The 27124-nt window shown below is 47.1% G+C and overlaps 4 non-coding genes across 4 annotated transcripts; 1 reads left to right on the top strand and 3 right to left on the bottom strand.

The window, feature by feature from the left end:
* Window positions 1-3332: 3332 nt before the first annotated feature.
* Window positions 3333-3406, top strand: TRNAT-UGU (transfer RNA threonine (anticodon UGU)). The gene has a single exon. It is a non-coding gene; the product is annotated as a tRNA-Thr (tRNA).
* A 1447-nt stretch (window positions 3407-4853) lies between these two features.
* Window positions 4854-4940, bottom strand: TRNAS-UGA (transfer RNA serine (anticodon UGA)). Its single transcript has one exon. It is a non-coding gene; the product is annotated as a tRNA-Ser (tRNA).
* A 14308-nt stretch (window positions 4941-19248) lies between these two features.
* On the bottom strand, window positions 19249-19330 carry TRNAS-GCU (transfer RNA serine (anticodon GCU)). Its single transcript has one exon. It is a non-coding gene; the product is annotated as a tRNA-Ser (tRNA).
* Window positions 19331-25816: 6486 nt separating this feature from the next.
* Window positions 25817-25889, bottom strand: TRNAV-AAC (transfer RNA valine (anticodon AAC)). The gene has a single exon. It is a non-coding gene; the product is annotated as a tRNA-Val (tRNA).
* Between the last annotated feature and the right edge of the window lie 1235 nt (window positions 25890-27124).

Raw genomic sequence — 27124 nt, 5'->3', positions numbered from 1 at the left:
ATATTCAGAAGTTTAACACGTCAGGAGGGGCACCGCAGACGCTTCTTGCCTGGGGTGCCTTTTGATCTAGGAGAAGCCTGTCAGGGAGAACAGGAGTTAGTTTCACATACCTATTTTCAGGCTGTAATCTGTGGGCACCCTGCCCTGTGGGAGGGATCCCAGTAGCCCAGACTCAGGGCTGGAACAGGCCCCTGTTTTAGGGGGAGGCTGCATGGTTTTGAGCAGGGGTGGCCAACCTGAGCCTGAGAAAGAGCCAGAATTTAGCAGTGTACATTGCCAAAGAGCCACAGTAATATGTCATAAGCCCTGCATCAACTCCACCCCCCCCAGCTCTCACCGCCTCCCACCCACCGACTGCCCTGCCGATCAGTGTCTCCTCCCTCCCCGCACCGCCCGATCAGCTGTTTCGTGGCATGCAGGAGGCTCTGGGCAGAGGGGAGAGGAGCGAGGGCACGGCAGGCTCAGGGGAGTGGGCTGGAAGGGTTGGAGTGGAGGCAGGGCCTGTGGAAGAGCCAGAGGTTGAGCAGTGAGCACCCCCGGCACATTGGAAAGTTGGCATCTGTAGCTCCACCCCGGAGTCAGCACCTATAGAAGGAGCCGCATATTAACTTCTGAAGAGCCGCACATGGCTCTGGAGCCACAGGTTGCCCGCCCCTGGCTTACAGCAATCTGATGCCTCAAACAATCTGTCTCTCCCAAAGTGTTGGATCTGCATCCCCAGAAGGCTCCTGCACTGCCTCCCCCCTTTTCACAGTCTATAGAAAGGAGCAGCATCAAGGGTTAGTGATGAGCGACAAGGTACAACATGGGTGGCAGAGGCTTCAGGATCCCAGAGTGTTTGCCTGTCTGGGGCATTTTGAGTGAGATCTCAGGGACACATTGTAAGGCAGAATCCCAGGAATATATATGAAAGGAGCATAGGGCCATAAGGACATAAGAACAGCCATACTGGGTCAGACCAAAGGTCCCTATAGCTCATAGTGGCCAATGTCAAGTGCTTCAGAAGGAATGAACAGAACACGTAATCATCAAGTGATCTATCCCTTGTCGCCCATTCACAGCTCCTGGCAAACAGAGGGTAGGAACACCATCCCTATCCATCTTGGCTAATTCCCATTGATAGCCCTATCCTCCATGAATATATCTGGTTCATTTTTTGAACGCTGTTATAGTCTTGGCCTTCACAATATCCTTTGGCAAGGAGTTCCACATGTAGACTGTGGGTTGTGTGAAAAATACTTCTTTTTGTTTGTTTTAAACGTGCTGCCTATTAATTTCATTTGGTGGCCCCTAGTTCTTGTCTTAGGAGAGGGGGTCAATAACACTGCCTTATTTACTTACTCACACCAGTCATGATTTTATAGACCTCTAGAATATCCCCCCTTAGTCGTCTTTTTTCCAAGCTGAAAAGTCCCAGTCTTATTAATCTCTCCTCATATGGCAGATGCTCCATACTCCAAATCATTTTTGTTGCCCTTTTCTGAACTTTTTCCAATCCAATATGTCTTTGAGGTGGGGCAACCACCTCTGCGTGCAGTATTCCAGATGTAGGTGTACCATGGATTTATATAGAGGCAATATGATCTTTTCTGTCTTACTATCTACCCCTTTCTTAATGATTCCCAAGATTCTCTTTGCTTTTTTGACGGCCGCTGCACATTGAGTGGATGTTTTCAGAGAACTATCCACTGTGACTCCAAGATCCCTCTCTTGAGTGGCAACAGCTATTTTAGACCTCATCATTTTATATGTATAGTTGGGATTATGGTTTCCAATGTGCATGACTTTGCATTTATCAACATTGAGTTTCCTCTGCCATTTTGTTGCCCTTTCACCCAGTTTTGTGAGGTTTTTCTGTAACTCTTTGCAGTCTGCTTTGGACTTAACTCTCCTGAGTAATTTTGGATCATCTGCAAATTTTGCCACCTCACTGTTTACCCCTTTTTCCAGATCATTTATGAATATGTTGAAGATTACTGATCCCAGTACCGACACCCTGGGGGACACCACTCTTTACCTCTCTCCATTTTGAAAACTGACCATTTATTCCTACCTTTTAACCAGTTATTGATCCACGAGAGGACCTCCCCTTTTATCCCATGACAGCATAATAGAGCAGAATAGGGTTTCCTTGGAAGGGGGAGTAAACTGAAAACATATCAGGAGGTTGTACACATTTATTGTCCTGGTGAAAAAGTGTGTCTGATACTCAGCCTTTGCTGCTCCTGCCGGCTGTGACTGCTGAGGACATTTTCCTTCTCTCCTCCTGGGTCTCTCTTCTGCCAGATTCTTAGCCAGGGCGGCCGCCCTGCAGGTGATGGCAGAGCAGTTTGGTAATAGGCTGCCGGACTCACCACATAAGAGCACAGCTGCTACAGCAGCTTGACTGATCATGGGCCAGGTCCTGCAGCCCTGGCAGCCCAGGATAACCTCCCACTGATGGCAACGGGAATTTAGCCTTTGTAACTAGCTGCTTGTACCTGAGGTCTCAGCTATGAAGTAAGCTGGTGGCACACACAGCTTCATCCAAAGAAGTGAAGGATGTAAGCGAAAGAAGAAAGTTGGCCACCTGGGGAGCTGCTGCAGTCCCATAACCTCAGCTGGAAGGGAGAAGAGGAAAAACTCCCTGAAGTGCTGGGAGCAGCACTGAGAAAAGGAAGTTTGTCAGTGAGATCAGTAGCAATAAATATGAAATGAAGGAGTGCTTTCCCTTCTGTGATGCCATGTTTGAATTATGTTACTTTACGATGAGATAAAACTTGAAATTTTCCTGCTCTAATTTCAGGATGGGTCTGTAACCATAATCGTTCTCTGTGGGAAGTGGCCTCTAGATAGTGATCTTTGGGAAGAGCTCACTGAAGAGCCTTCCTGCAAACCAGGAGATCATGGCTTGGCCTGCCAGTTCTTCCTTGCTGAACCTGGCTTGTCTGCTAGGCTCGTCTTTTTGTATCTCTTCTCATAAAAAGAAAAGACCTCACAGCACAATCCTTGTAAGTGCTCGTTCAGGACGGAGAGAGCTTCCTTGTGGCGAAGCCTTGGAAAGTGGCAAATGCTAAGTCTGAAGCTGATGGAAAGGTACCATGACTCAGAGTTGAGTTGAAGTTGCTGTGACTGAAACCCAGAGCACTAACCACTCTAGGATCACAGCAGCTTGTGGGAGAAGCGCATGTTAGAAGCCCTCTGTCAACTCAGCTGTGGCTTTCCATGCACAGAGAGCCAGCCCGCTCAAGGTCTGCAAGTTTTGTGGTAAATGGGGAACGTCTGTACTTTGGCATAGGAAGGTGTTGTCTTGGACCATCAAGGGGAACAGTTGCAAATAGATAGATGAGGAAGGCACCATGGCTTAGTAGGTTAAAGTACCTGTCTTGTAAACAGGAGATCCTGGGTTCAACTCCCAGTAGTGCCTTGTTGTACAGCTTTTGTCTCCTCTGCTCATGTTTTCCTCTGTCTTCTTAGAAAACAGAAGAGACCTCCCTTGGCAATGTAAGTAATTGCTTCCTAAGGAAAAGGCTTCTTTGCAGAGGAGCATTGGAGAGAATCAAATCACCAGCCTGGAGTTGATGAAAAGGCTATTGGTGTTGGGAAGGAGGTTGCTTTGACTGCAATTGCTATGACACCAGAGCTTGTGTCCCATGCCCATGCAATTCACTAGAAATGTCTATGCACAGAGACCCTTCTAGAGGGTTCTCTATAGGGCTTGCAGGAAATGGAGAATTACTGTCCTTTCACCTTTCATTTTATTGTTGATGAAAGATGGAGCAGTTACGGGAGAAGTCCCAGAGAGTGGCACCGTAAGAGAGCTTGCCAATAAACCTGCTGGATAAAGAGCAAATTCAGGATCCAGCATCCAGTGCTGCCTTGCTGAACGTGCCTCCTCTTGTCACCTTTTGGTCAATGTTTTTTGTTCACGGAGAAACCCGCCTTTGACTAGCCATACACATGCTTGCAAAAGGAACAGGTCTTTTTGCTGACAAGTGTTGAAAGGAGGCATCGGATGAACATGGAAACAAGGTAAAGGTTGCTGTAACTCATCTGGCAGGCACGGCTGTTGAATCTGGGCTGCCTCTTACAATACTGTGCTAGTGACAAGTAGCAAAACCCCTCCAGGTGCTGTGATCACTTGGCCAACAACATGCCGTGACACACTATGGACACGCTATGGTCCATGTTAAAGAGCTTTCCCTCAACCCTCCCGCTTCCCTGGTTCTTGTCAGGCAAGCAGCAAAAGGCCAGAAGTCCAAAGCACAGACAATGCAATGTTTATTGGGGTTAGTTTCCAAGCAATCATATTTCGGAGCCCTTCACACCAGTTGGGCTTATCTCTATACACCAATAGAGTCTGTTCTCCAGTGTTCCCTTCCAAGCTGTCATGCCACAGAGCATTTACCCCGTATCCCCCTTCCCAGCTCTGACGCCGCAGAGCCTTGCCTGTGTCCCTGTTTCCCATCCCCCCCTTAGCAAGCATGATTCCAGGTTCCCCTCCACTTCCTGTTTGACCCCAGTTTATATAATTATATTCTCAGCTATATCTTAACCAATCGTTTTACTGAAATTTAACTAACCAATCCTAACATATTGTAACATAATTCTCTAACCAATTATATCCCACTACCTTAATTAACTTACATCTAGCAAAATTAATTATACAGCAGACAGAAACAATTAGCGAACCAGACAGATTAACAATAGAAAACTGGGGGGCATAAAGATAAAACATACAGAAATGAGGGTTTCACAACCACAACCATTGATAAGTGATTTCTTGCCAGACAGGATGCTGGCAAACTTTCAGTGTGTTTGGTTTGGGATGTGACAATGTGACCGTGTCAGCAATGACAACACACTAACATTTCTGTAGTTGACAGGATTTGAACCTGCGTGGGGGGGACCCCCCACAAGGGATTTCAAATCCATCACCTTAATCACTCGGCCACAACTACTTGATGGACAGCTGCTTAGCTACACTATGATTCTGTTCTCACAGAATTGTCCCTTCAAATTGCTTGCTCAGACCAGCTTCCCCAGCACAAGTGTGTCCATGGTGGAACAGCAAGAATTTCTGCCCATTTCTCTTCTGGCTGGAGCATGATCGGAGTGTGTTTGTGGTTAATGACTTTGCAATAGATTGTTGTTCATTCCCCACTTTGACAAGTCAGACAGTCCCTTTCCTATTCAAATCTCCAGCACATCGCTTCAATAGCAGGGGTCAGGATTTCTCTGGGGCACTGTCAGGGATGCAGGTAGCTACATCCCCTCTGTCTGACTATTGCCATTGCAGGAGAGAAGGTTTCAATGGAATTGAATGCCCTGGCTCAGACAAGAGACACAGGGAGGTTTTACTGTTCATGGATCTGTGCAAAGGAAATTGTGTCTCTGTGTGAAATTGAGGAAGGAAATGAAACATTCACATGGCGGCCCAATGTCCTAAGGAATGTGGGTGAAGGACTCGGGCTGAGAAATGATTTAACGGGTTTGTATTTATTTCTTTCCCTGATTAAAAACTATAGCTAAAAGGCAGCCGTAGTTGTTAGTACTGGTACCTGTGTAGGGACACCCAGGTGGGTGTCAAGTCCATGGCCTTAACCAGGGGTAGTCGATTATTTTATCAAGATCCAAATTTCTTGGTCAAGGTATAGTCATGGTCTAGATTCCAGAGAAAATAATACACTGATGATAATAAGTATAGAAAAATTTTTGCAATCACTGTGGGCATAACTGTGATGATTGTGTCGTGTTTCACTCTATATCTTGTGCCACCGCCTTTCCCTTTAGCCTTGTCGTTTACCAAGGGTAAAAACTAAACATCTCTTCCGACACAAGGGAGTGTTTGTGTTCATTCCTGCGAGCTACACAAGGGTTTGATGTTGCTGCTTTCAATCCTCCAGCTCTTCGGGGACAAGGAACAATTCAGGCTGTCACTGAACAGAAGGAGGGAGATCATTTTTTGACAGGGAGAGGGATGCCTCCTCTTAAAGGTGTTTGTCTGGCTGGCAGCCCTGGTTCCCAGGTCTCTCCTGAGGGAAGAAAGTTTTGATGCAAAATACTAAAACTTTTAAGGGAGAGGAGAGAACGTCAATGGGCACATGATGGGGCCAGTCTGAACCACAACATGGTTCTTTCATGTGGGATGACTCTGAACACTGACTGATCTCCATGCCCTTGGATTTGAAGAGATGTTTAGTTTTGCACTTGGTAGACTACAAGGCTGAAGCAATTTTATGAATGGTGACCCAATGAGTGAAGGGTTATTTAATGTTGTAAAAATTGGTAAAAACACTTGGCTTAAACTTGAGCTGCCTGTTATTAAAGGCTGGTTTCCCCACGTCAGTTCCATCAGCTCTTCTAGTATTGCCCTGGGTTGTCTCATGCCTCTGTGGGAAGTAAAGGGAATCGTCCCGTGCTACCCTTGGCTCCAGGCTGATTTATCCAGGGAGGGGACGTGGAATTGATTGGTTTGCTGTTGTGAAGGGAGCCAGGCCACTTCTCAGGGAACGAGAACTCCCAGCATCTTCCCAGCCGAAGCCAGGCTGCTGCCCTGTCCCAGCCTCTGTTCCCCTGGGGGCCCCGTATGTCTGAATCATAGAATCATAGAATCATAGAATATCAGGGTTGGAAGGGACCCCAGAAGGTCATCTAGTCCAACCCCCTGCTCAAAGCAGGACCAATTCCCAGTTAAATCATCCCAGCCAGGGCTTTGTCAAGCCTGACCTTAAAAACCTCTAAGGAAGGAGATTCTACCACCTCCCTAGGTAACGCATTCCAGTGTTTCACCACCCTCTTAGTGAAAAAGTTTTTCCTAATATCCAATCTAAACCTCCCCCACTGCAACTTGAGACCATTACTCCTCGTTCTGTCATCTGCTACCATTGAGAACAGTCTAGAGCCATCCTCTTTGGAACCCCCTTTCAGGTAGTTGAAAGCAGCTATCAAATCCCCCCTCATTCTTCTCTTCTGCAGGCTAAACAATCCCAGCTCCCTCAGCCTCTCCTCATAACTCATGTGTTCCAGTCCCCTAATAATTTTTGTTGCCCTCCGCTGGACTCTTTCCAATTTTTCCACATCCTTCTTGTAGTGTGGGGCCCAAAACTGGACACAGTACTCCAGATGAGGCCTCACCAATGTCGAATAGAGGGGAACGATCACGTCCCTCGATCTGCTCGCTATGCCCCTACTTATACATCCCAAAATGCCATTGGCCTTTTTGGCAACAAGGGCACACTGCTGACTCATATCCAGCTTCTCGTCCACTGTCACCCCTAGGTCCTTTTCTGCAGAACTGCTGCCTAGCCATTCGGTCCCTAGTCTGTAGCTGTGCATTGGGTTCTTCCGTCCTAAGTGCAGGACCCTGCACTTATCCTTATTGAACCTCATCAGATTCCTTTTGGCCCAATCTTCCAATTGGTCTAGGTCCTTCTGTATCCTATCCCTCCCTTCCAGCGTATCTACCACTCCTCCCAGTTTAGTATCATCCGCAAATTTGCTGAGAGTGCAATCCACACCATCCTCCAGATCATTTATGAAGATATTGAATAAAACCGGCCCCAGGACCGACCCTTGGGGCACTCCACTTGATACCGGCTGCCAACTAGACATGGAGCCATTGATCACTACCCGTTGAGCCCGACAATTTAGCCAGCTTTCTACCCACCTTATAGTGCATTCATCCAGCCCATACTTCCTTAACTTGCTGACAAGAATACTATGGGAGACCATGTGAAAAGCTTTGCTAAAGTCAAGAAACAATACATCCACTGCTTTCCCTTCATCCACAGAACCAGTAATCTCATCATAAAAGGCGATTAGATTAGTCAGGCATGACCTTCCCTTGGTGAATCCATGCTGGCTGTTCCTGATCACTTTCCTCTCATGCAAGTGCTTCAGGATTGATTCTTTGAGGACCTGCTCCATGATTTTTCCAGGGACTGAGGTGAGGCTGACTGGCCTGTAGTTCCCAGGATCTTCCTTCTTCCCTTTTTTAAAGATTGGCACTACATTAGCCTTTTTCCAGTCATCCGGGACTTCCCCGGTTCGCCACGAGTTTTCAAAGATAATGGCCAGTGGCTCTGCAATCACAGCCGCCAATTCCTTCAGCACTCTCAGATGCAACTCGTCCGGCCCCATGGACTTGTGCACGTCCAGCTTTTCTAAATAGTCCCTAACCGCCTCTATCTCCACAGAGGGCTGGCCATCTCTTCCGCATTTTGTGATGCCCAGCGCAGCAGTCTGGGAGCTGACCTTGTTAGTGAAAACAGAGGCAAAAAAAGCATTGAGTACATTAGCTTTTTCCACATCCTCTGTCACTAGGTTGCCTCCCTCATTCAGTAAGGGGCCCACACATTCCTTGGCTTTCTTCTTGTTGCCAACATACCTGAAGAAACCCTTCTTGTTACTCTTGACATCTCTGGCTAGCTGCAGCTCCAGGTGCGATTTGGCCCTCCTGATAACATTCCTACATGCCTGAGCAATATTTTTATACTCTTCCCTGGTCATATGTCCAACCTTCCACTTCTTGTAAGCTTCTTTTTTATGTTTAAGATCCGCTAGGATTTCACCATTAAGCCAAGCTGGTCGCCTGCCATATTTACTATTTTTTCGACTCATCGGGATGGTTTGTCCCTGTAACCTCAGCAGGGATTCCTTGAAATACAGCCAGCTCTCCTGGACTCCTTTCCCCTTCAAGTTAGTCCCCCAGGGGATCCTGGCCATCCGTTCCCTGAGGGAGTCGAAGTCTGCTTTCCTGAAGTCCAGGGTCCGTATCCTGCTGCTTACCTTTGTTCCCTGCGTCAGGATCCTGAACTCAACCAACTCATGGTCACTGCCTCCCAGATTCCCATCCACTTTTGCTTCCCCCACTAATTCTACCCGGTTTGTGAGCAGCAGGTCAAGAAAAGCACCCCCCCTAGTTGGCTCCTCTAGCACTTGCGCCAGGAAATTGTCCCCTACGCTTTCCAAAAACTTCCTGGATTGTCTATGCACCGCTGTATTGCTCTCCCAGCAGATATCAGGAAAATTAAAGTCACCCATGAGAATCAGGGCATGCGATCTAGTAGCTTCCGTGAGCTGCCGGAAGAAAGCCTCATCCACCTCATCCCCCTGACTCAAGAGCGTGCGGGGAGCAGCAGCTGACGCAGAGGACAGTCTGGGCTGGGCAAGTGCTAGGAGCTCAGCACCAGAGGCTCCCTTCTCAGCAGAAAACAATCAGTTCCCGTCCCCACCCCAGGACAGCAGCCGGGAGCTAAGGGCAGTGCCGAGTGGGGGTTTCTCTTTTTTTTCTTCCTGGGGTGAGCAGGCACCTGGGGGGGAGTTTCTAGCAGAGCAGTTGGAACTGAATTGGGGAACCAGCTTTTAATAACGGGCAGCTCAGGTTCAGACTAATTTTGTTACAATTTTCTCTATAATGTAAAAAAAATCGAAAGTAAACGGGCAACAATCATTGGAACTCTTCTCTGCTAGCGTTCCCTACCATAGAACGAAACGGCTTTGTGACTTTTCATGATGTGGGAGTCAGGTTCCCTCACTGTTCAGAATCAATGTGCACAGAAGAAGCCTTTTGTGTTTCATTTCTTGTGTTTCATTTCATTTCTGCTGCCATCGTGTGGCCATTTCCTTCCCCTCCTCTCTGTCCAAAGCACAGAGCTCAGTTCCTCCAGGGAGAGAGGGATATCTTTCTTCTTTCCTTCCTAAACAGCCCCTTTCCTTGGATTACCCTTTGCTGGGATCTGGATGGGGAACAGCCGTTTGTGAGGATTCATCTAACACCATATTTGGTGTTGATATATAGATTTTACAGCCAGACTAGATCACTATGTTCATCTGCTCTGACAAAGGAGCTCTGCGTTTCTGATCTAAATGGAATTATTTGGCCATTAATTCTATGGGGATGAAGGGGTTCTAGTTACCTGTGCCCTGTACCGCTAAGGGATTGGGGCAACGCTGGAGAGATTGGAGGGCGTGGAGCTGGGGAGCAGTGGGTGCTCCAAGGAAAGTTGTTGCTGTCCTCTGGTAACAGAGGGCAGGTGTGGTGATTTTGTAAGCCATGGTGTTTGTATATATATAAAGTGTACTAAATCTCCAGGTTCCAACCCATCCCTTGTCTGGGCTATCCGAGGCGCTCTTTGTGGAGTGTATAGCTCAGTGATTGAACATTTGCCTGCCTGGCAATGGGTTCCTCCTTCAAATCCCAGTGCTTCTGTTTATAAACCTTTTTGAATGAAAATCGATTTCCTTACCCCTCTCCAGTATGATCAGGAATGATGCTTGTAATAAATTTAAAAACTCAGCATTTTACTAGGCAAATGTATAATAACCTAGCAAACCTGCCCATCACTGAAATCCGCTCCAGTCCTCGGCATCTCTGAGAGGGACACTGTATTTGAGGCATGTGGGACACCTCTGTGATGATGATCGGTTGAAAAATGCTGGATTCAATGAAAGATGAGACCATAGGAGGGGCAGGTGAATGGCAGCACCACACAGGGTCATAACACTCAGACACGGGGCTTCACTGTCACTACCCCTGTGTGTTCCATCATTTATCTCCTAGAGAATCACACCCTCCCCATCCCCGCACACTGTCACACAAAATCTTTTCTCCTTGAGCCCAATCCAACCCCAATGATTAGGGGAGTGGAACACATGACTTATGAGGAGAGGCTGAGGGAAGTGGGGATGTTTAGTCTGCGGAAGAGAAGAATGAGGGGGCATTTGATAGCTGCTTTCAACTACCTGCAGGGGGGTTCCAAAGAGGATGGATCTAGACTGTTCTCAGTAGTAGCAGATGACAGAACAAGGAGTAATGGTCTCAAGTTCAGTGGGGGAGGTTTAGGTTGGATATTAGGAAAAACTTTTTCACTAGGAGGGTGGTGAAACACTGGAATGCGTTACCTAGGGAGGTGGTGGAATCTCCTTCTTAGAAGTTTTTAAGGTCAGGCTTGACAAAGCCCTGGCTGGGATGCTTTAGTTGGGGATCGGTCCTGCTTTGAGCAGGGGGTTGGACTAGATGACCTCCTGAGGTCCCTTCCAACCCTGATATTCTATGATTTTATCATTCAACCCTACTGTAAGGGGACTGTTGCCTCCTTACTAACATTCAGTGGGCGTGTTTTAGTTGCTAGCTCCCAATACTCAAAGGGGAAGGGTCGATGGGGAATCAGGACCCTGAGACTGACGGTCCCCAGGAACAATGGGGAGAGGCCAGTGCTCCAGGTCAGCCTGAGTGACAGGGCGGGCAGGCTAATCAGGGAGTCAGGAGGCCAGGGAGGTCCCATCCTCCATCTGAGCTGGAATTGCCTGGGTCAGACAGAGTGGGGCCAAGCTAAGGAGAAAGCAGGGGCCCAAGGTGGGGAGCAGAGCTGGGCCAGATCCAGAGGGACCAGAAAAGCAGCCCAGAGAGAGCAGCCCCTGTGCTGGGAGCAGAGCTACAGCCCCAAACCCAGAGGCACAGCCCAGAGAGAAGAGACCCTGTTGTGACGAAGTGGGACCGTTCTTAATGTTTCCTCTGAATATTGGGGGTGGGGGGGTCAGTTTCCCCTATGCAATTCTTAAGTATCTAGGTGGTGGGGTAAGGCTGTATGATCATTGCAGAGCCCTAGAGGGCAGGTGTGTGCAGGGGTCTGGACACAGACAATGGCCGACACCCTGTTTCGTGGCAACTGATGGCCTGGCCCTTCCCCCCTGCAAGGTGGAAGCTGTGTGAGCTGTGTGTCCTGAAGACAGGCTGCTCACAGGAAGGCGACTGCCCCAGAGTCCTGACTGGCTTCATGGGGAGCAGTTCCAGAGCATCGCCCAGGGACTCCGTGACACCTGTCCTGGGAGCAGAGCTGCAGCAACCGGAGCCAGAGGGGCCAGAGAAGCAGCCCAGGGAGCTGGAGGCAGAGCAGCAGCTGTGCTGAGGCAGAGTGAAGCTGGGGCTGGAGCAGTCCGGAGCCGGGTGCAGTGAGCAGCTGGGGAGAGCGAGGTGGGACCCTGGGCAGTGGGCCCAGCACAGGGAGACGCCTCAGCCAGGAGGCTCTGCAGGCCAGACTTGAAGGGGGATTGGTAACCCCGACAGTCCTCAGGGGAGTGGGGGAGGGCCTGGGACGGAGCAGGGGTTGGGAAGAGGCGGGGTGGGGCAGATAAGGGGTGGGGATTTGGGGAAGGGGTGGGGTGGGGTGGGGGCTCTGGAGAGGACGTGGAGCAGTGGCTGGAGCAGCACCCAGCTGCACAGGGCTCCAGGAAATTTGCAGCTGCGTACTTTGTGTAGGGGTAAGGATGGCCCTGGTGGTGACGCTAGGATTGAAGGATTATTTAGTGCGATAGTGAATTGTAAAACACAAACAAACCCAGTTAGCTTAAATTAGAGCTGCCTGTTATTAAAGGCTGGTTTTCCCACATCAGTTGCAAAAGTTCTTCTAGAAACGCCCTGGGTTCCCTCACGCCTCGGTGGGAAGTAAAGGGAACTGTCCAGTGCTGCCCTTGGCTCCAGGCTGATTTTTCCTGGGAGGGGACGTGGAACTGATTTGTTTGCTGTTGAGAAGGGAGCCAGGCCAGGTCTCAGGGAACGAGAACTCCCAGCATCTTCCCAGCCCAAGCCAGGCTGCTGCTCTGTCCCAGCCTCTGTCCCCCTGGGGGCCCTGCATGTCTGACTCGAGAGCATGCGGGGAGCAGCCGCTGACGCAGAGGACAGCCTGGGCTGGGCAAGTGCTAGGAGCTCAGCGCCAGAGGCCTATACTGCCTCCCTCCCCAGGAGCAAACAATCAGTCCCCACCCGCACCCTGGGACAGCAGCCTGGAGTTAAGGGCACCACCCAGTGTGGGTTTCTCTTTTTGCCTCTACTGGGGTGAGCAGGGATCTGGGGGTGTTTCTAGCAGAGGACTTGGCACTGAATTGGGGAACCAGCTTTTAATAACAGGCAGCTCACGTTCAGACAAATCTTGTGGCAAATTTATTTATAACATAAAAGAATTCATAAGTAATAAGTGATTGGAACTCTTTTCTCTTAGTGTTCCCGGCCATAGAAAGAAATGGATTTTTCGCTTTTCATGATATGGGAATCAGATTCGTTTGGTGTTCAGAATCAATGTACACACAAGCCTGTTGTGTTTCATTTCTTAGGTTACAGCACCATCATGTGTCCATTTCCTTCCCCTCCTTTGGCACCTTAGAGACTAACCAATTTATTTGAGCATAAGCTTTCGTGAGCTACAGCTCACTTCATCGGATGCATACTGTGGAAAGTGTAGAAGATCTTTTTATACACACAAAGCATGAAACACCCCCACACACACAAACCCACTCTCCTGCTGGTAATAGCTTATCTCCTTACAATGTGTACGATAATCAAGTTGGGCCATTTCCAGCACAAATCCAGGTTTTCTCCCCTCCGGCCCGACACACAAACCCACTCTCCTGCTGGTAATAGCTTATCTCCTCCCCCCACCCCACTGTCCTGCTGGTAATAGCTTATCTAAAGTGATCACTCTCCTTACAATGTGTATGATAATCAAGTTGGGCCATTTCCAGCACAAATCCAGGTTTTCTCCCCCCCCACACACAAACCCACTCTCCTGCTGGTAATAGCTTATCTAAAGTGACCACTCTCCTTACAATCTGTATGATAATCAAGGTGGGCCATTTCCAGCACAAATCCAGGGTTTAACAAGAACATCTGGAGGGGGGTGGGGGTAGGATAAATCAGGGGGAAATAGGTTAGCCACTCCCAGTCTCTATTCAAGCCTAAGTTAATTATATCCAATTTGCAAATAAATTCCAATTCAACAGTCTCTTTGAATTGAATACACATTGTAAGGTAGATAAGCTATTACCAGCAGGAGAGTGGGTTGGGGAGGAGGGAAGAAAACCTGGATTTGTGCTGGAAATGGCCCAACTTGATTATCATACACATTGTAAGGAGATAAGCTATTTCCAACAGGAGAGTGGGTTTGTGTGTGGGGTGGGTGGGGGAGAAAACCTGGATTTGTGCGGGAAATGGCCCAACTTGATTATCATACACATTTTAAGGAGTCTCTACGTAAAAGAATAAATGGACACAAATCAGATGTCAAGAATTATAACATTCATAAACCAGTCGGAGAACACTTCAATCTCTCTGGTCACACGATTACAGACATAAAAGTTGTGATATTACAACAAAAAAACTTCAAATCCCGACTCCAGCGAGAGACTGTTGAATTGGAATTCATTTGCAAATTGGATACAATTAATTTCGGCTTGAATAGAGACTGGGAGTGGCTAAGTCATTATACAAGGTAACCTATTTCCCCTTGTTTTTTCCTCCCCCCTCCCCCCCAGATGTTCTTGTTACTTGCACGGCTGTTACTCTGAAACCTTTCCCTCCTTTCTGTGCAAAGCGCTGGTATTTTGCAGAGTAAAGGTATTTCCTGAGGAGGGAAAGGGAGCTGCATTCACTTAATGAGCAATCACTAGAAAATAAACATCAGAACAGCCACGCTATGTCAGACCAATGGTCTAGCTAACCAGTATCCTGTCTTCTGACAGTGGCCAATGCTAGGTACTTCTGAGGGAATGAACAGAACAGAGACTCATCAAGTAATCCATCCCCTGTTGCCCATTCCCAGCTTCTGGTGACAGATTAAACCCATTAGATGAGGCCTCCATCCCTCACAGAAATCATCTCCCTTCTTCAGTTAAGGGACATCCTGGATCTTTCCTTATCCCTGAAGAGACCAAGGGTTGGAATCTGCTGTCTCCAGCCACTGTACATAGCAGGAACGAACAGAAAGAGTTCCTTTAGAAGGAGCTGTCTCCTTCCTTCGCAGGTTAGATTTTTCTATGATTTTTCTTCCTCCCACACTTTTCATCACGCTTGGAGCCTGACTCAGTTCAGAGCTGAAATGCTGCCTCCTTGAACACATTCAAGAAACTGTCTGTGCTATGGACAGAAATGTGATTCAGACCCCCTTCTCTACAGGAAGCTATAGCTTGAATACATTGAAATACATTATGCGACCCTCTGGGTAGGTGGGAAAAGAGAAGCCAGCTCAGCACATGATGAAACTGGAGCCTAATTCCCCCAGGGAGAGGAAGACCTCTTTCTTCTCTTTGTCCTAAACAGCCCCCTTCCTTGGGTAACCCTTTGCTGGGATCAGAATGGATGGGGAACAGCCGTTTCTGAGGATTAATTTCACATCATATTTGGTGTTGATTCCTAGATTTTACAGCCAGACTAGATCATTATGTACATCCGGTCTGACCTCATTCGTAACAGAGTCCAGAGAATTTTCCCCAGTGACTCCTACATCCACCCCAACGTCTTCTGGTTGAATGAGCACGGTTCATTCAGAAAGTCATGAGGTTTGGATGTAAAAGGTGTGAAGTGATGGGAAAACTGGCCCTTCCTCCTAGTTTAAATTCTTTAACTCCTACAGCTAGACAATAATACTCAGCTCTTTACTGGCCATAAATGAAACCCAGGTCTCGCTAGGGTTGATCGAAGAGGTTTTTCTGTACCGTCAGCACGGTTGAGTGGTCTAAGGCATAAGACTCTATATCTCAAGTCAGTGTTCTGGTCTCTGTAATGAGATGTCTGTTTAAATCACACTCCATTGGCTCATTTCGATCAGCTTCGTCACATGGAGACACAGTAGCTGGAGAAAGCCTAGTATGGCTGACAAAAATCTGTGTGCACGCATTCCCCAGTGGTTAGAATTTTGTGCTCTTACTCTAGATTCCCAGTTGGGGAAGGACTTTTTCTAACAAAAATTTACTTTCCATTCTTCACTTGCAAGTCAAACAAAAAATACAATATTCCCCCCACCCCAACTCCCCATCCTTCTTCATGCTGCTGGAAAACTCTGTACCTTAAAGCCCAGGCTCTACGCCCTTTTATAGAACTAGAAACTAGATCTGCTTTTCCCCCCGATTCATTGTATCAGGTTTCTCAGCTTTGGCTGCCCCGTTTGTCAACTCTGTGCAGGCAGGAAGCAGCCAAACGTGCAAAAGGTCCCTGGTTCAAAACCAGGCAGAAACAGTGCTGCTTTCTCTCTTGTGGCTCCTGTTGTCTTCTTTCCATCCAACTCCTTTCTCAAATACATCCATAGCTTCTATGTTTTCTTCCTCGTTGTTTTTTTTCCTTTCATGAAACTTGAAGTTCCAAAGGAGAACGTTAGCCTGCATGTTGAGGGACGGAATAGACCATCATTTGGGAGATTGCCAGCTACATATCAAATCTGAGCATAGAAGAATCCCAACCCTTTGTCCTGCCTAGTGACCTCCCAGCCAGCAGTGTTCCCCCTCGCTTTTGTTTATTTTGAGTTAACCACAAACAGCCTCGTGTACCCTTTCCATGTCGGAAAAATCTATTTCCTGATGACCACATTTCCCCTCCTTTCCTGGCTAGGCAGGGTTGTGATGTGAGGAATCAGAACATAATAATTGGAAATCGCTAGCGTAGTCACAGCGTAATCATTGTGGAGCTTAAACTTTGTTCTGTAATCCAGCTAATACCTGTTATGTGCCCATGTATTTTCTGTTCCTAGACCAAACACTGCCCTGTTGGATCCGAGTTCTCCGGAATTCTCAGCCGTTGTTTCTGGGGGGGATTGGCTCCAGGCCATTAACATGGATCGATATAAGGGTAACTTCACAGCTGCTGGCTGTACAACATCACTTTTCCCTTTCTAAATAACGTTTTTCCCATAATATTTTTTAACACTCCACAACTTGCTCATCTTCAAACCATGTTAACACAAGCTCTGAGCTACAAATTTCCTTCCTGTTCCCTTGATTTTTTAGCACAGTAAATTGATATAAAAGAAACAGAAAACAAAACAATTTCCAATATTATACATTGAGGACAGGACTTTTTTTTTTTTTTTTTAAGTTTTAATGTACCAACTGAGCTAGCCAGGCTGTCTGCAGCACTTCTTCAAAGGCACAGTCCCAGTGTGAGTTGAGATTCCTTTTCTGACATTTGCCTTCTCTCTTCATTCCTTCACTCTCCAGCTAGCAAGCAGGGGCTATTACAAGGCTGGTTAGATGCTGGTTTCTACATCAGAGAGCTGGGGTTGATTTACCAGCTGGTCAGAGAAACAAGCACAGGAGGGGGGAATTTAGTGTTCTCCCACCATGGGGAGATGCTCTTTGACTCACATAGTGGGGGAGAGTCAGAAAAAGCTTCTCAGCTCCCAGAGAGGGGGTAGACAAGTAGGTTCCCCCCAAGCCACACACACATTTTTGCAGGACATCAGACCTCCTGCAGAGAAGCTTCTCAAAGAATATGTGGCCCGAGGAATGTCAGAGAAGGGAATCACAGTTTGCCTTAGGAGGTAGGTGAGGGAAACCTGTAGGTCCTTAGACCCCTCCAGCATCTGATGAAACCATTTGTGGGAAAGAGTCTGGGGTAGCCAAGCAGGACAAGGAGAGGACAGAAGGGCTTGCAACTGGTGTGCAATCCCCATGCTCCCAGTGGCCCAAAAGAAGCAGGGTTCAGCACTTTGTCAGCTTCCTGAGAGCGCAGCGCTGACAAAATGAGAGCTACACTAAGGGGCAGCTAAAGCCATGAGACCTGTGAAAATGAATCAGCCTCCCATCAGGTGGCGTCAACTCTCCTCTCTGGGTTTCTATCCCAGAAATACTTTCAGCTCAATGATTTTTTTCCCCTGACAGAGGCTCCAGATTATAAACAGAAGAAGAAGTGGAGAGGAATGCACTGGGGTCAATGAAAGCAGAGGAAAATTGCTCCTCTGGTGATTTCTTTGTTTTGCTCCTGTGATGCTGATGGAGGAACTGGAAGCATAATTTGAGATTGTGAGACCATCCATTTTTGGGGCTCGGTTTGTGACACTGAGCACAGGGGATCCTTCACTCTCTCTTCTTGTCCCTTCAGGGCAATGGAGACTGGAGCAGCGTCTGAGATTGGCGAATTAGGAGCCTGAGAAAGGCAAAGCTGGTTGTCAGAAAGAAATGGCGCTACCTGGTCCTTTAAGTGGTGGGCTCTGGGGCTTTAACAGCTGAGTTGTGGGTTGGATTCCCACAGGGCAATGAAAGTTTTTAAACAAAAATCTCCATTCATTCCGCATTTGAAATTGGGAGCAAAAGAGGGCTCCTTGTCCTTATCAACACGGGAGAGAATGGCTTTTTTCTTAGCAAATATTTTTAAAGGGCACTGACTCGAGCTGCAGATCTCATTTCATTTGTATTTACAATGGAATGATTCTTTCTAGTATAGACAGAAATTCTTCAGCTAGCCTTGGATTCCACAGGAATACTAGAAGCAATGGTGTCTAACTAATACCTGCCTTTTTTTCGGAGAACAGGAATATCTGAGTTTTCCATGGACATTTCCCGTCCAGCACCTTGGGCCTCATCCGACAATATAGGAAACCGACATGCAGTCAAATACATGGAAAGTTTCTCAGCAAAGGGTTCACTGAGCAGGCCAGGGGAAAAGTTTTGCCAGAACATTTGGTTATAATATCCCACCCTGACCTTAAATGGAAAGCAAGGAGATGACTCTCAGAGCACACAACCAGAGTAGGTAGGGCACCCACTTACGACTCAAAACCACCGATTATGAGTCTCACATTCTACATTGTCAATGTAAAGCTAGGCTCGCTGCTGGCCCATTAAAGGTATCCACACTCGCAAGGTCTATCCCAGGAACCGTGTATAATGCAGATTTCTCCAAGATAGCACAGAGACAATGGACACTGCTTGACTCACATCCTAGCAAAGGAGCTTTCTAGAAAGTTGGAAGAAACTGTGAAAGAGGGGAAGAGACATCATGACTTGGCCTCGCTCCCCCACAACTCAACACCTGGAAACACATCAGGAGGACAAAGACTGAACTGAAATAATTCAGAGATCAGAAGAGAATAATAATAATTCATTCAAATCAAAGTCCCCAAACAGACTAGTATTGGTTTTTCAGAAGAAAATTTCAGTTTGGGGGATTTTTTTTTCCCAGTCAGACCTTGCCAAGGGAAGCAGAGAGAAAATGTTTGAGTTGCCTCCTTCAGAACAGCTTGGCCTGGACACTCTAGCTGTGGATGGGGGCATTTTAATAATTTGGGGCAGTCCCAGGGTGTTTGGGGGAGATTATGAGGATATTACCTTTTGAGATAAGATATAGAGAGCTAGACAATTCTTTCAGCACCACATTTCATTTGAAGCGGGGGATCTGAGTACCTGAGAAGGTTTTTGTTTGCAGGAAGCACCATGGTTTGGTCTGTCATTGTGCCAAAGGGGGATATGGTTGTTTGTAAAGGAAGAGAGAAGACTGAACGCCTTCGATGAGGATGGGATTCGAACCCATGCGTGCAGAGCACAATGGATTAGCAGTCCATCACCTTAACCACTCGGCCACCTCATCTGAGCTGTCAGAGAAAGGAGAGGAGGAGAAATCTAAGGCCAGCAGAGATAGGGCCAATAAGGAGTTTTTAAATACTAAGCGTAAGCAGGATCTGAATGAGCTCCCCCCTCACATCTAGTGAGGAGCTGGGGGGAAAGACTTCAGGAACAGACCGTTTGCATAGACACGCCTACTCTGCCTAGGTACACAGCGTGATGGAGCCGCTTTGCCAGAATGACCCGTTTCGGCTGGTGTCAGGTTACGAATCACATTAGCATTCAGTGAAATGAAATATTATCCTTCCTGTATGAATGAAAGGCAGCAGAACATACCTAGTCCATCCTGATGGAGGGGCTAGGTGGGTGAGGAATACTTTTTATTGGACTGCATAGAAGTGATTGAGGACTTCACCTAAACCAGTGGTCCCCAAACTTATGCCCTCTTATCCGTGTCTGCGGCCCCTCGGAAGCTGCAGTCGAGAACCAGCGCTGGGAGTGGGGCTCTTGTTTCCTGGGAAGTGGGGTGCGGACGGGGGTAAGGGCGACGAGGCTGGGCCAGAAGCCAGTGGCCCAGACTGAGGGTGGGGTAGGGGAATAGAATATCAGGGTTAGAAGGGACCTCAGGAGGTATCTAGTCCAACCCCCTGGTCAAAGCAGGACCAATCCCCAATTAAATCATTGCAGCCAGGGCTTTGTCAAGCCTGACCTTAAAACTTCTAAGGAAGGAGATTCTACCACCTCCCTAGGTAACGCATTCCAGTGTTTCACCACCCTCCTAGTGAAAAAGTTTTTCCTAATATCCAACCTAAACCTCCCCCACTGCAACTTGAGACCGTTACTCCTTGTCCTGTCCTCTTCTACCACTGAGAATAGTCTAGAACCATCAATGATGAGATAGAATGTAAAGAAATAAGAAGCGATGAAATGGATATGACTGAGTCTGTCTGGGCAACAATTAAATTGGGGAAGAAAACTATAAGAGCCTCCCCTGGGATAGTGCTTGGGGTGTGCTATAGACCGCCGGGATCTAATTTGGATATGGATAGAGCCCTTTTTAATGTTTTTAATAAAGTAAATACTAATGGAAACTGTGTGATCATGGGAGACTTTAACTTCCCAGATATAGACTGGAGGACGAGTGCTAGTAATAATAATAGGGCTCAGATTTTCCTAGATGCGATAGCTGATGGATTCCTTCAGCAAGTAGTTGCTGAACCGACTAGAGGGGATGCCATTTTAGATTTGGTCTTGGTGAGTAATGAGGACCTCATAGAGGAAATGGTTGTAGGGGATAATCTTGGCTCAAGTGATCATGAGCTAATTCAGTTCAAACTGAATGGAAGGATTAACAAAAATAAATCTGCAACTAGGGTTTTTGATTTCAAAAGGGCTGACTTTCAAAAATTAAGGAAATTAGTTAGGGAAGTGGATTGGACTGAAGAATTTATGGGTTTAAAGGTAGAGGAGGCCTGGGATTATTTTAAATTAAAGCTGCAGAAGCTATCGGAAGCCTGCATCCCAAGAAAGGGGAAAAAATTCATAGGCAGGAGTTGTAGACCAAGCTGGATGAGCAAGCATCTTAGAGAGGTAATTAAGAAAAAGCAGAAAGCATATAGGGAGTGGAAGAAGGGAGGGATCAGTAAGGAAAGCTACCTTATTGAGGTCAGAATATGTAGGGATAAAGTGAGACAGGCTAAAAGTCAAGTAGAGTTGGACCTTGCAAAGGGAATTAAAACCAATAGTAAAAGGTTCTATAGTCATATAAATAGGAAGAAAACAAAGAAAGAAGAAGTGGGACCGCTAAAAACTGAGGATGGAGTGGAGGTCAAGGATAATCTAGGCATGGCCCAATATCTAAACAAATACTTTGCCTCAGTCTTTAATAAGACTAAAGAGGATCTTAGGGATAATGGTAGCATGATAAATGGGAATGAGGATATGGAGGTAGACATCACCATATCTGAGGTAGAAGCGAAACTCAAACAGCTTAATGGGACTAAATCGGGGGGCCCAGATAATCTTCATCCAAGAATATTAAAAGAATTGGCACAAGAAATTGCAAGCCCATTAGCAAGAATTTTTAATGAATCTGTAAACTCAGGGGTTGTACCATATGATTGGAGAATTGCTAACATAGTTCCTATTTTTAAGAAAGGGAAAAAAAGTGATCCAAGTAATTATAGGCCTGTTAGTTTGACATCTGTAGTATGCAAGGTCTTGGAAAAAATTTTGAAGGAGAAGGTAGTTAAGGACATTGAAGTCAATGGTAAATGGGACAAAATACAACATGGTTTTACAAAAGGTAGATCGTGCCAAACCAACCTGATCTCCTTCTTTGAGAGAGTAACAGATTTTTTAGATAAAGGAAACGCAGTGGATCTAATTTACTTAGATTTTAGTAAGGCGTTTGATACTGTGCCACATGGGGAATTATTAGTTAAATTGGATAAGATGGGCATCAATAGGAAAATTGAAAGGTGGATAGGGAATTGGTTAAAGGGGAGACTACAACGGGTCCTACTGAAAGGTGAACTGTCAAGTTGGAGGGAGGTTACCAGTGGAGTTCCTCAAGGATCAGTTTTGGGACCAATCTTATTTAATCTTTTTATTACTGACCTGGGCACAAAAAGTGGGAGTGTGCTAATAAAGTTTGCAGATGATACAAAGCTGGGAGGTATTGCTAATTTAGAGAAGGACAGGGATACCCTACAGGAGGATCTGGATGACCTTGTAAACTGGAGTAATAGGAATAGGATGAAATTTAATAGTGAGAAGTGTAAGGTCATGCATTTAGGGATTAATAACAAGAATTTTAGTTATAAGCTAGGGACGCATCAACTAGAAGTAACGGAGGAGGAAAAGGACCTTGGAGTATTGGTTGATCATAGGATGACTATGAGCTGCCAATGTGATATGGCTGTGAAAAAAGCTAATGTCGTCTTGGGATGCATCAGGAGAGGTATTTCCAGTAGGGATAAGGAGGTTTTAGTACCGTTATATAAGGCACTGGTGAGACCTCACCTGGAATACTGTGTGCAGTTCTGGTCTCCCATGTTTAAGAAGGATGAATTCAAACTGGAACAGGTACAGAGAAGGGCTACTAGGATGATCCGAGGAATGGAAAACTTGTCTTATGAAAGGAGACTCAGGGAGCTTGGCTTGTTTAGCCTAACTAAAAGAAGGTTGAGGGGAGATATGATTGCTCTCTATAAATATATCAGAGGGATAAATACCAGAGAGGGAGAGGAATTATTTAAACTCAGTACCAATGTGGACACAAGAACAAATGGATATAAACTGGCCACTAGGAAATTTAGATTAGAAATTAGACGAAGGTTTCTAACCATCAGAGGAGTGAAGTTTTGGAATAGCCTTCCGAGGGAAGTGGTGGGGGCAAAAGATCTATCTTGCTTTAAGATTAAACTCGATAAGTTTATGGAGGAGATGGTATGATGGGATAACATGGTTTTGGTAATTAAATATTCATGGTAAATAGGCCCAATGGCCTGTGATGGGTTTTTAGATGGGGTAAGATCCAAGTTACCCGGGAAAGAATTTTCTGTAGTATCTGGCTGATGAATCTTGCCCATATGCTCAGGGTTTAGCTGATCGCCATATTTGGGGTCGGGAAGGAATTTTCCTCCAGGGCAGATTGGAAGGCCCTGGAGGTTTTTCGCCTTCCTCTGTAGCATGGGGCACGGGTCACTTGCTGGAGGATTCTCTGCTCCTTGAGGTCTTCAAACTACAATTTGAGGACTTCAATAGCACAGATATAGGTGTGAGGTCTTTTTTAGGAGTGGTGGGTGAAATTCTGTGGCCTACATTGTGCAGGAGGTCAGACTAGATGATCATAATGGTCCCTTCTGGCCTAAATATCTATGAATCTATGAAACCATCCCCTTTGAACCACCTCTCAGGTAGTGGAAAGCAGCTATCAAATCCCCCCTCATTCTTCTCTTCTGCAGACTAAACAATCCCAGGTCCCTCAGCCTCTCCTCATAACTCATGTGTTCCAGACCCCTAATCGTTTTTGTTGCCCTTCGCTGGACTCTCTCCAATTTATCCACATCCTTCTTGTAGTGTGGGGCCCAAAACTGGACACAGTTCTCCAGATGAGGCCTCACCAATGTCCAATAGAGGGGAACGATCACATCCCTCCGTCTGCTGGCTATGCCCCTACTTATACATCCCAAAATGCCATTGGCCTTCTTGGCAACAAGGGCACACTGTTGACTCATATCCAGCTTCTCGTCCACTGTCACCCCTAGGTCCTTTTCCGCAGAACTGCTGCCTAGCCATTCGGTCCCTAGTCTGTAGCGGTGCATTGGATTCTTCTGTCCTAAGTGCAGGACCTTCTTGAACCTCATCAGATTTCTTTTGGCCCAATCCTCCAATTTGTCTAGGTCCGTCTGTATCCTAACCCTACCTGCCACCCTATCTACCACTCCTCCTAGTTTAGTATCATCAGCAAATTTGCTGAGAGTGCAATCCACACCATCCTCCAGATCATTTATGAAGATATTGAACAAAACCGGCCCCAGGACCGAGCCTTGGGGCACTCCACTTGATACCGGCTGCCAACTGACATGGACATGGAGCCATTGATCACTACCCGTTGAGCCCAACAATCTAGCCAACTTTCTACCCACCTTAGAGTGCATTCATCCAGCCCATACTTCTTTAACTTGCTGACAAGAATACTGTGGGAGACCGTGTCAAAAGCATTCCTAAAATCAAGAAACAATACATCACTGCTTGCCCTTTGTCCACAGAACCAGTAATCTCATCATAGAAGGCGATTAGTTTAGTCAGGCATGACCTTCCCTTGGTGAATCCATGCTGACTGTTCCTGATCACTTTCCTCTCGTGTAAGTGCTTCAGGATAGATTCCTTGACGACCTGCTCCATGATTTTTCCGGGGACTGAAGTGAGGCTGACTGGCCTATAGTTCCCATTATCCTCCTTCTTCCCTTTTTTAAAGATTGGCACTACATTAGCCTTTTTCCAGTCATCCGGAACTTCCCCCGTTCGCCACAAGTTTTCAAAGATAATGGCCAATGGCTCTGCAATCACAGCCGCCAAGACCCATGAACTTGTGCACGTCCAGCTTTTCTAAATAGTCCCTGACCACCCCTTTCTCCACAGAGGGCTGGGCACCTACTCCCCATGCTGTGTTGCCCAGCGCAGCAGTCTGGGAGCTGACCTTGTTCATGAAGACAGAGCCGAAGAAAGCATTGTGTACATTAGCTTTTTCCACATCCTCTGTCACTAGGTTGCCTCCCTCATTCAGTAAGGGGCCTCCACTTTCCTTGGCTTTCTTCTTGTTGCCAACATACCTGAAGAAACCCTTCTTGTTACTCTTAACATCTCTTAACATCTCTTGCTAGCTGCAGCTCCAGGTGTGATTTGGCCCTCCTGATTATGGATATGAGTCAGCAGTGTGCCCTTGTTGCCAAAAAGGCCAATGGCATTTTGGGATGTATAAGTAGGGGCATAGCGAGCAGATCGAGGGACGTGATCGTTCCCCTCTATTCAACATTGGTGAGGCCTCATCTGGAGTACTGTGTCCAGTTTTGGGCCCCACACTTCAAGAAGGATGTGGATAAATTGGAGAGAGTCCAGCGAAGGGCAACAAAAATGATTAGGGGACTGGAACACATGAGTTATGAGGAGAGGCTGAGGGAGCTGGGATTGTTTAGCCTGCAGAAGAGAAGAATGAGGGGGGATTTGATAGCTGCTTTCAACTACCTGAAAGGGGGTTGCAAAGAGGATGGCTCTAGACTGTTCTCAATGGTAGCAGATGACAGAACGAGGAGTAATGGTCTCAAGTTGCAGTGGGGGAGGTTTAGATTGGATATTAGGAAAAACTTTTTCACTAAGAGGGTGGTGAAACACTGGAATGCGTTACCTAGGTAGGTGGTAGAATCTCCTTCCTTAGAGGTTTTTAAGGTCAGGCTTGAAAAAGCCCTGGCTGGGATGATTTAACTGGGAATTGGTCCTGCTTCGAGCAGGGGGTTGGACTAGATGACCTTCTGGGGTCCCTTCCAACCCTGAGATTCTATGATTCTATGATTCTTCTCCTGGACTGCAAGTAGCCATCCCTGGGAAACCAGGAGGCAGGCACAGGATTCTACCTCCCAGGAGCCAACTGCACCGCCCCTGGCTTTGGCAGAACCAACGGTGACGCTCTGCTAACCCCACTGAGGCACTTAGCTTCTGCCCTGCCTTCCTCAGCATGACTTTCCTCTTTTGCCCTATTCCTGCCTCATTCCCACCTTTGGGAAGTGACGCAAAGGAGGGCAGCCGGAAGAGCCGGCCTCCATAGGCCAACGTCCAAGGGCAGAGGAGGCCAAGCCACAAGGCTCCAAAAGGTGACTGGCCTAGACCCTCTAGATTTCTCAGCTCACTTCACCACCCTCTGTCGTGCGGGGGTCGGGGTTACCCCAGGGACAGGCCAGTGGTAGAAGTAGGAGCGCCTTGCTGGAGATCTAGAAAAAGTAAGCCATCATGTTTCTGCCTGGTTTCGAACCAGGGGCCTTTTGCGTGTTAGGCAAACGTGATAACCACTACACTACAGAAACTCTGTCACAGAGCTCTGCCCCTCCCTTCACATTCCATCCACTTGGCTGGCTCTCACCCGGGCACACACAGATGGGCTGACCTGGAGAAAGTGGTGGCAGCCCTTCGGTAGGTCAGCTGGGAGAGCAAAGGACTGGAGCCAGCGCTCAGGAAGTCGTCTTTATGTCTCCCTTGTGACTCCAGCTTGAAGGAGAGCTTCTTTTTCTTCCCCTTGCTGAGAAAGAGCAAGAGAAGAAAGAAAGCTCAGGTGGGCCACCTGGGTGCACAAGCCCACGCTCTCTTTTCCTGCTGCAGAGCCCGAAATGAGGGACTCATGGCGGGTAAAGGCACTGCTGCACTTCCAGAAAACAGCCCACCCCTACACACAAAGGGACAAAACAACATGCCGAAGCCTGGGATTGAAGCAGGGACCTTTAAATCTTCAGTCTAATGCGCTCCTGGCTGAGCTACTTTGAGAGTTACTAGGTTTCTCTTTGGCCTGCTGTTTCTCTGTCTGGGATGTTTTTGTCAGCCATGGCACACAAAAAGGACCTCACTGTGAGTGGCCCACGAAGGCAAGATGAATTTTTGCCTGCCTTGCTCAGCTTGACTTGCTTCCTCACCCCATTCCTGCCTTCGTTCCTGGGTTACCTGGTGGCTGAAGGCGACTGGGGCCTAGTGGCATGGGGAGGAAGTTGGCAGCTGAACCCTTCTGGCAAGAATCCTGCTGCCACTTGGCACCCCACCCTGTATTCCCGGCTTTACCTACTGGCCACCAGGGACTTGGTGCCCAGCAGCACAGAGGAAGGAGGTGGACAGAGCTACCCTCGCCTTGAAGCTCAGGCTCATTAAAACATATGTTCAGTCTATGATGGCCAATGAGAGACCGACATCACTTGTTATTTTATCACTTGAAAATGCCATTGGCCAGTCTTTGGATCTCTCTAATGCTGCGCTTCAGTTCATGAGGACAAAGTCGAGAAAGTGACCTTTGAACTAAAGGACTCGGGTTAACAGTCTAACGCTGTTTCTCACTGTAACACTAGTTAAGACTGGTCCACCCTGTGTTGGTGGCCATTCAATTTCTAGATGTTAGTACATTTCAGTTACTGTTAAAATTAAAAAAATTCTATATGCTTAAAGGAAATAAACTTTTGTATTTGATTATTTCTGGCATAAATAAAAACAGATGTACAGATCCTAGCCTGCAAATGTATCACCTTATATGACAGAGAAAATCATGCATACAAATTCTGCA

This window comes from Lepidochelys kempii, chromosome 28 (genome assembly GCF_965140265.1).
Source record: "Lepidochelys kempii isolate rLepKem1 chromosome 28, rLepKem1.hap2, whole genome shotgun sequence".
NCBI lineage: Eukaryota > Metazoa > Chordata > Testudines > Cheloniidae > Lepidochelys > Lepidochelys kempii.
Note: the sequence above shows the minus strand (reverse complement) of the source record. Positions and strands in the feature narration are given on the sequence as shown.